Here is a 9,308-nt window from a genome sequence, read left to right on the forward strand (position 1 = left end):
ACAACTCTGCATCTGTATGCTTGCCCACAATGCCCTGCCTCATGTACAGAAGAAGAACTGTTAAAAGCTATAGACAACGAAGTTGCTGTATTTTGAATCTGTATTTTACTCTAGTTGGCAGTTAATATATTTAGTCAATAGTTACATCACACAATCTGTTGATAATGCTCCATGCAATTCAATATACCCTTTCCTTTGTATTTTCATTAGTAAGATTGCATATCCTCAAATACAGATGAGAATGAAGTATATACATGTGGGAGAATTTTAGAATAACTGGATTTTGTTCTAAAATTCACACCCACATTCATTTTCATAGAAATTGAAAACGAAAAAGAAACACACCCACTTTTTGATTTCTTGTGTAAAAGAAGAATTTTGAAATAAAAATCATTTCCCGCATTTTCTGCTTTCCTCACCTATATATACTGATTCTAATTTTGTATTAGCTTCAGTTTATGCATGTCTACTAGAGGGTTTCAAATAGTGTACAAATATCTCCAAATAGTGAACACATTAAATACTTTTTAAAAACCCTAAATAAACATTATTAAATATGTTTTTCTGTGGGAGAGCAGATGCCGACCACCGGATGGCATATGTTCTGTATCAGAAACTAGAGCTGATGTGTTTTATCCAATGCAATTTTCTGAATCAGCACCCCAAATCACCAAACTCAATCTAAAGTTGACCAAAAACTGATTCGTAATCCTTTTGGTATTAATGTTGGAGAGTGTTCCCTGGTCAAAGTGGTCCTGGTCAAGTGGTCCCTAGTCAAAAAAGCTTGGTAACCACTGATGTTGATGCACCATCAATCAAGTAAGCAACACCCTTGAGTTTCCAGGACTTGATGACAAAGACTCTTGGGAGGACACCAAGTTGACTTGGCAGGCAAGTAACAATAGCAATTATAACATTTAAACTCATAGGCCTTTTCTCGCTCTGCTACTTGCTGTCATTGCGGAGCAATCACTTGGCCCAGATAAATCCAAAGATTAGTCAGGCTTCTGAAGAAAAGGAAGAGCAGAGAGTTCATGTTGCAAAGGTTTCTTACCTGCTTCTCAGATGCTGTTCCCATCCTTGTCCTACTAGCTGAGGTTGCTGGGCTATGCAGTTATGACAGTGTATAGTAGATTATTCATCTTACTGTAAAAGGTTCTATTGTAACTGACTCAGCAGGAGAAATTAAATAACTGTTTGCCTTTGTTTGCACAAAAAAATTGGTAGAATGAGATTGTCCTACTATTGGGCAGAATTGAGATTGCTGCCTATGACAAGTTGGTTTTGAATGTCATGAAAAGGCAGAAAATTGGGCATTTTTTTAAAAAAAAAATATCAAGTCTATGTCTTTTATATATGAGTGATTGTCTGTAAGATGAACATTCAGGCATTTGCAGTTTTTTTGCTTTTGATGTAATTGAGATCAAACTTGGGATATGCATGTGAATCAAGAACAAATAGATTATCTTAAAGAAAAGATATTATATAACATCAAGTTGTGCTGATTGATATTTTAACACTTTGTATGTTTATAATTCAATTATAAACCAAACATACATGCAGCTGAAAAGATATACAAGCATATCTAAGTTAACAATTCATCTGAGGAAAGAAGCACATTTTTACAAAACCTTTTTACACATGCCCAGCCTTTCCCTTTTCTCACTGGAAGAGTTTTTGGCAGCATTGACATTGAGGTGATGGTGAAAGAGAGCTGGAGAAACAGAAGGTTTTATATCAGGTTTTAGATGAATGCCTAAAGTAAACAATGTAAAAAAAATTGAGCTGGGTTAGAATGTAGTTCTACAGTAGTCAGTTCTATTGGAATCGTATGTGCCTGCCTACAATAGGCAAAGTAAACAGCATCTGCGTGGATACTGAACATGCATTAAAAAAAACAGAGAAAAGGGCAAAATAGATAAGTTTACCTGACAAGCTACTGCCAATATGTTTAAAAAAAGTACAATAGAGTCTCGCTTATCCAACCCTCACTCATCCAACCTTCTGTATTATCCAACACAGTCTGCCTCTCACATGGAAAAATGTCCAGGGTGGGAGAAAGAAAGAACCCTCGTCTGTTTTGGTGCTAAATGTGTAAATACAGTAATTACCACATAATGTTACCATGTATTGAACTGATTTTTCTGTCAATTTGTTGTTTTTTTGTTGTTTTTTGTCGTGTCAGGAGAGACCTGAGAAACTGCAAGTTGCTTCTGGTGTGAGAGAATTGGCTGTCTGCAAGGACGTTGCCCAGGGACGCTCGGATGATTTGATGTTTTTATCATCCTTGTGGGAGGCTTCTCTCATGTCCCCGCATGAGGAGCTGGATCTGATAGAGGGAGATCATCCGCCTCTCCCCGGATTCGAACCTGCAACCTTCAGTCCTGCCGGCACAGGGGTTTAACCCACTGCATCACCGGGGGCTCCACTCAATTTGTTGTAAAACATGATGTTTTGGTGGTTAATTTGTAAAACCATAATGTAATTTGATGTTTAATAGGCGTTTCCTTAATCCCTCCTTATTCTCCAACATTTTTGCTTATCCAACATTCTGCCAGACTGTTTATGTTGGATAAGCAAGACTCTACTGTACATAGGTTTTGCCACCAAAATGGAAATCATAAGAAAAGTTAAGGCTGGTAAAAGAAAGAAAAATCACTCCAGGATATATCTTGGAATAATAATAATAATAATAATAATAATAATAATAATAATAAGAAGGTACTCAATGCCCGAACATAACAGTTGATACACTCATAACAACAAAAATTGAACCTACACAGCATATAAAAGCAAATTATAACTTTGAATTAAAATTAAATTTAAACGTAGCCTATTACAGTGTTCCCTCGCTACTTTATGTTTGCTTATTACAGACTCGCTGTTTCACGGGGAGCAGTGAGGGAACACTGTAAAGCTGTTCCCCGTTCCTTCCTTGTCAGACTGGCCGCCAGGCATGGGCACCCAGCCTGGTGAGGAAGGGGCCTCTGAGGCAGGAAGCATTGGAGGTGGCAAGGAGGAGGATTCTGCAACTGAAGAGGGTCTCGGTAGTAGCCTCCTCCTTCTCCTCACCACCTTCGCTGCTCCATGCTCCTTCCTCGCCAGGCTGGGTGCCAGGCTTGGACACCCAGCCTGGCGAGGAAGGGGCCTCTGAAGTGGGGAGCAGCAGAGGTGGCAAGGAGGAGGATTCCGCTGCTGAAGTGGGCCTCAGTGGTGGCCTCCTCCTCACCACCTCTGCTGGTCCACACGCCTTTCTCACCAGGCTGGGCGCCAGGCTTGGGTGCCCGGCCTGGAGAGGAAGGGGCCTCTGAAGCGGGGAGCAGCAGAGGTGGCAAGGAGGAGGAGGCCGCTGCCAAGTGGGTGGAGCATCCCTAATTTGCGGATTTTCACTTATCGCGGGTGATCCTGGAACAGAACACTTGCAATAAGTGAGGCAACACTGTATATCAAACATACAACAAAACATCAAGCAGAAGCATCAGTTTCCCAGAGCCAACAGAGTTCCTTGGGGGCATGTAAGTTGATCATTGCTCAACTTGGAAGACAGCTTGGGGCTTATCTGCACTAGCCCCTATATCCCCAATTGGCACAGAGGTCACTCCTAGACATCCAAACAGCATCCAGGGATGGCCAATTCTTAATGCAGAGTCAGCCACGTTAACTCAGTTTTACCTCATGTTAAGCAAACTTGGAATTGTTCTAAAGCTTTGGAGCAGCCCTGCACTTTGGGTGAGTGTGGACAGCAGCACGCCCAGCGTTAAACCAAAGCAATCTGCAATCCACATGGGCTGGCACTGCCATTCCCTTTTCCCTGAGTTCAGCAGCTCGTGGAAAAGGGGTGGGTCCCATGCCGCCCTCTGTTGCCGTGACACACAGCCAAAGTGCTAACATCAGCAAAGGTCCCCATGCATCCAAGGAAAATGATCGTAAGATGTCCATAGCCATCTGGCCATGGTGACAGGGATAGCAAAGGTATTCTTTTCACTGGATGGTCTGGACTCTGCTCCCCTTCAGGATGGCATGGGCAGCGTAGCAGCTCCAGGGGCCAATCCAGAGTATTCTTACTCCAGACAGGCCTTGGATTTTAGTGTAGGTGAGGCCATTGATAGTCCTTCAGAATTTGCAATGGGTTTTCATGATGTAGTTGTGAGGGTAAGTACTAAATTATGCAGTAAGGTACAATTCATCTTCTGCCAATTAGGAAAAAGCTTCCTACTGACTCCACCTGATTTGTGTCAAAATCCATATCTTGTTGCTTCAGTAAAACTCTGACGCACGCCTGGATCTTCTGTAGCACAAAAAGTCTTGCAAGTGATGCAAGCGTGGTAAGAGGAGATCATCCTTTTATGCCACTAGTGTGGGATTATAATAATGTGGGTTACAACAGAGGCATAATGTGTGCGTCACCTGAAAGAGAAGAGTCATCTGGCTATTGTTCAAGCCAAGATTTTCATTGGCTTGTATTTCCAAACGACAGCACAAGATGGCAGCAGAAGGATTTCTACTCTGGGAATTTTGTGTGTGATGCTTTTGAGTACATTACAGCTGCAAAAAAGAGGGAGTGAACTTGCATGACAACATAGCTTGGCAATCATCAGCTATTAATAGGACAAAAGCTTGTCCTAGGCATGAGTAGAAAGTATGTAAGATGCCTAAACTTAAACAATTAAGTGTTCTTGCCATACATCAAGGGAACCACTGACTGCATAGGGAAGCTGATGAGGAAACACAACATACAAACTATCTACAGACCCACCAAGAAAATCCAACAATGCTACGTTCCGCAATGGACAAGAGGAATCTTCTCACCTTTGCAAGGACTCTACCATATACTATGCAGCTGTGGAGAAGTCTACATAGGGACCACCAAACGCAGCATTGCCCAAACACGAGTCAAGGAGCATGAAAGGCACTACAGACCTATTCAACCCGAGAAGTCAACCATAGCAGAGCACCTGATGAACCAACCTGGTCACAGCATATTATTTGAGAACACAGAAATGCTGGCCCATTCTAACAACCACCATGTCAGGCTACACAGAGAAGCCATTGAAACCACAAGCATGTGGACAATTTAAACAGAAAAGAAGAAACCATGAAAATGAACAAAAACTGGCTACCAGTATTAAAAATACTCTAAAATTCTAACAGTAAACAAAGAACAAAACTCAAACACAGGGGAACTCCAGACAAGAAACAAACAGGAACACCTAATCACCTCTCAACAAAGGATTTTCCCAGGTAGCAACAGGGCACACCTAAAAACTGCCAGGCTATCAAATGCTAATCAAGGTGGCCAATTGAAACATTCACACCTAACTCCAACAGACAAGAGCTCTTTCTCCCACCCTGGACCTTCCACATATATATAAACCCAATTTTCCTAGTTTTCAACAGACGTCACAACCTCTGAGGATGCCTGCTACAGATGCAGGTGAAATGTCAGGAGAGAATGCTTCTAGAACATGGTCATAAAGGCCAAAAAAACTACAACAACCCAGTGATTCCGGTCATGAAAGCCTTCGACAATCCATTCACAATTAATTAAAAATCTATGTCAGTACTATGCCAATGGCTCAAGGTAGGTAACAGGAATTACAGCCTGTCAGTATGAATATTTGCCCCAGATATATCGAGGTGTAGCATGAATGGAGCCCTGTGCATATGATAAAAGGTAAAGGTTTTCCCTGACATTAAGTCCAGTTGCGTCCAGCTCTGAGGGTGGTGCTCATTTCCATTTCTATGTTGAAGTGCCAGCATTGTCTGTAGACACCTCCAAAGTTATGTGACCAGCATGACTGCATGGAGCACAGTTACCTTCCCACAGAAACGGTACCTATTGATCTACTCACATTTGCATGTTTTCGAACTGCTAGATTGGCAGAAGCTGGGGCTAACAGCAGGAGGTCACCCCGCTCCCTGGATTCGAACCGCCAGCCTTTTGGTTAGCAAATTCAGCAGCTCAGCAGTTTAACCTGCTGCATCATCAGCAGGCCCTGGGCATATGATAAAAAAATCAACCGTCAGTTTCCATGGCCAGTGGGCCGTCATTATAGGATTTTCTCATCTAGATGACCTCCAGATGTGTTGGGCATGCCGGCTGGCAATAATGTAAGTTAGTAGACCAACATACCTGGAGAGTTTTGGGTTGAGGATGTTTCTTTGCAAGACTTGAACCTGCATTTACACTGTAGAATTAATGCAGGTTGATATCACTTTAACTGGCTTAATGCTATGGAATCATGGAGATTATAGTTTCATAAGGTCTTTAACCTTTTCTGCCAAATAGTTCCAGTGCTTCATCAAACTACAAATCATAGGATTCCACAGCATTGAGTCATGGCAATTAAAGTGGTGTCATAATGTGTTAATTCTATAGTATGGAGTCACAGTAGTGCAATGGGTTAAACCCTTGTGCCGGCTGAACTGCTGAACTGAATGTCGCTGGTTTGAATCTGTGAGACGGGGTGAGCACCTGTCTGTCAGCTCCAGCTTCCCATGAGGGGATATGAGAGAAGCTTCCCACAGGATGGTAACTCATCCGAGCGTCCCCTGGGCAATGTCCTTGCAGATGGCAATTCTCTCACACCAGGAGCGATTTGCAGTTTCTCAAGTCGCTCCTGACATGGAAAAAAATCTATAGTTTATAATGTGTCTGTAAACTAGATTATTGGGGAAAATTGACAAGGTTCACTTAGCAAGCTTGCAAAGTGTAAGTCTAATCAGTATGCTTATGTCAACTATTCAGAGGACGAAGGCTGCTCCTCCTTCCCAGATATGCAATAGCAGTTGGGCGACTTGTGGTGCAACTCCATGTTCCAGTCACTGATCAGCTCTCCAGGTACACTTGATCCAGTTACTCTTGCCTATCTGGAGAATGAAAAAAAAAAAGCTTCCACTCCCATGTTAAGACTGTTCCTTTTTCCGTGCATGACAGGTGGAATATGCCCAAGAGAATTCCCAGAACTGATGAGTGGCTGGGAGTTAGAGCTTTGCCAAGGAGCCCATCCCATGTTGCACACCTGGCCAAGGGTATCGAGGAAAGGCTCTGCTGGATACCTTCACAAAGCCCTACAAAAGTACATAAGCCACTGTGACTGGAGATAAGGGCTGTATACGTCATCAAACACATTCTAGCCATTTATTGATTGCTTATATGTCCTTCAGCCGTAAGATGTGGAGCCCTTGGTGATGCAGTGGGTTAAATCCTTGTGCCGGCAGGACTGAAGACTAACAGGTTGTAGGTTCAACAACCTACATGGATGAGCTCCCTCTGTCAGCTCTAGCTTCCATGCGGGGACATGAGAGAAGCCTCTCACAAGGATGGTAAAACAGCAAAACATCCAGGCATACCCTGGGCAATGACCTTGCAGATGGCCAATTCTCTCACACCAGAAGTGGCTTGAAATTTCTCAAGTCACTCCTGAAATGGAAAAAAAGCCATAATATTTTTTTATTCCTAAGCTTTTATTTCTTGTGACCTATCATGGTGGATGATATGATCTACTAGGAGATTCAATTAATCTCTTGTATTGGCTGCAAATATCACAGCCTTTTTTTTCCGTGTCAGAAGTGACTTGAAAAACTGCAAGTCACTTCTGGTGTGAGAGAATTTACTGTCTGCAAGGACATTGCTCAGGGGACACCCAAATGTTATACCAACCTGAGGTCGGCTTCACTTATGCCCCTGCATGGGAAGCTGGAGCTGGAGCTGACAGATGGGAGCTCACCTTGTTTTGCAGATTTGAAGCACCAACATTTAGATCAGCAGTTAAGCTGGCACAAAGGTTTAACCCATTGCACCACCACGGCTCCAATTCACGGCCTGTAATACTGTATGAAGAAAGTGTTTTTATTCCTCTTGACAGATCATATTATACAAACTGTTAGTCTCAAAGATAACCCTCACTTGGGAGTGATTTCACAAAAATATAGAATGCCAAAAGCACAGTTCATAACCAGCAGAAGCTTAGGTGAAGTGAGCAAGGATTAGTCTCCATATGTGTGTGTGTGTGTGTGTGCGTGTGTGTGAAAAAAGAAAGAAAGCATGAAAGAAAATGTTGCAGGAAGTTCAGTGTATTATTTATTTTTATTTACAGTATTTCTATCCCACCTTTCTCAGCCCAAAGGCGACTCAAGGTGGCTTACAAATTAGCAGCAATTCAATGCCACAACATTAATAAATTCCAGTAATACATTTGACATGACATAATAAAAATCCATATAAAAATCTTATAAAAACATATTATCACCAATATCGTCCAGCTAAACTCATTTTCCATTAGCATCGTCTAGCCGTCCACTCTTTCATAGTACCATATTTATCTACTGCGCTGCATTTCCAAAAGATTGTTCGATGAGCCAGGTCTTTACTTTTTCTGGAAAGGAGGGAGGGGGCCAATTTAATATCCCTGGGAGGGAGTTCCACAGCTGAGGGGCCAACACTGAGAAGGCCCTGTCTCTCGTCCCCGCCAACTGCGCCTGCGAAGAAGGCGGGATCGAGAGCAGAGCCTTCCCAGATGATCTTAAGTCCCTAGATGGTTCATAAAGAGAGATACGTTCGGATAGGTAAGTTGGGCCAGAACTGTTTAGGGCTTTATAGGCTAAAGCCTGCACTATGAATTATGCTCGGTAGCAAACTGGCAGCCAGTGAAGCTGGCGCAACAGAGGAGTTCTATGCTGCCGTCCGCTGGAGCATTTGAAGCTTCCGAACAGTCTTCAAAGGCAACCCCACCTAGAGCATGTTGCAGTAGTGTAGAACATTCAAATCCAATGTGACCGTACATTTGTCAGATGCAGCCCACTGTCAGCCTTGTTTGTCATTTGAGTGGTCTTGAACATGCTTTGGATTAGCATAGGTAGAATTCCTAAATTCTGAGACACATTATATATGCAAGCGAATCCCCAAAAGGCTACAAAATCTTGGTACAAACACAACATCTGCTTTATTGTAAGTGCCAGGCTGCAGAAATGTTCAGGAAAAAGCTGCAGAGCAATCCAATTAATTATCTTCTCCGTTCGGAGGACTGTTGGGGCAACCCCTTTACCATCATTCTCATGTTGTAGGCAAACTTGACCTGGAAAGGAAGCAAAGATTGCATCTGTTGAATGATTCTTACCTTGCAAGACCGGCTACTGCTGACTTGTGTGTAATTTTAATGGGTGTGGAAGTAATTGGCTTGAATGTTCTGACAGAAGGAGGTCTGAGATTTCCAAACATGACCTGCCATCCTGTAGTATGAAAAGCATTGCATAGCCTAGCCTTGAGGGGTTTTGTTTCGTGCCCCAGTGACCTGCTGGAAAGTCCC

Source organism: Anolis sagrei, chromosome 3 (genome assembly GCF_037176765.1).
Source record: "Anolis sagrei isolate rAnoSag1 chromosome 3, rAnoSag1.mat, whole genome shotgun sequence".
Lineage (NCBI taxonomy): Eukaryota > Metazoa > Chordata > Lepidosauria > Squamata > Dactyloidae > Anolis > Anolis sagrei.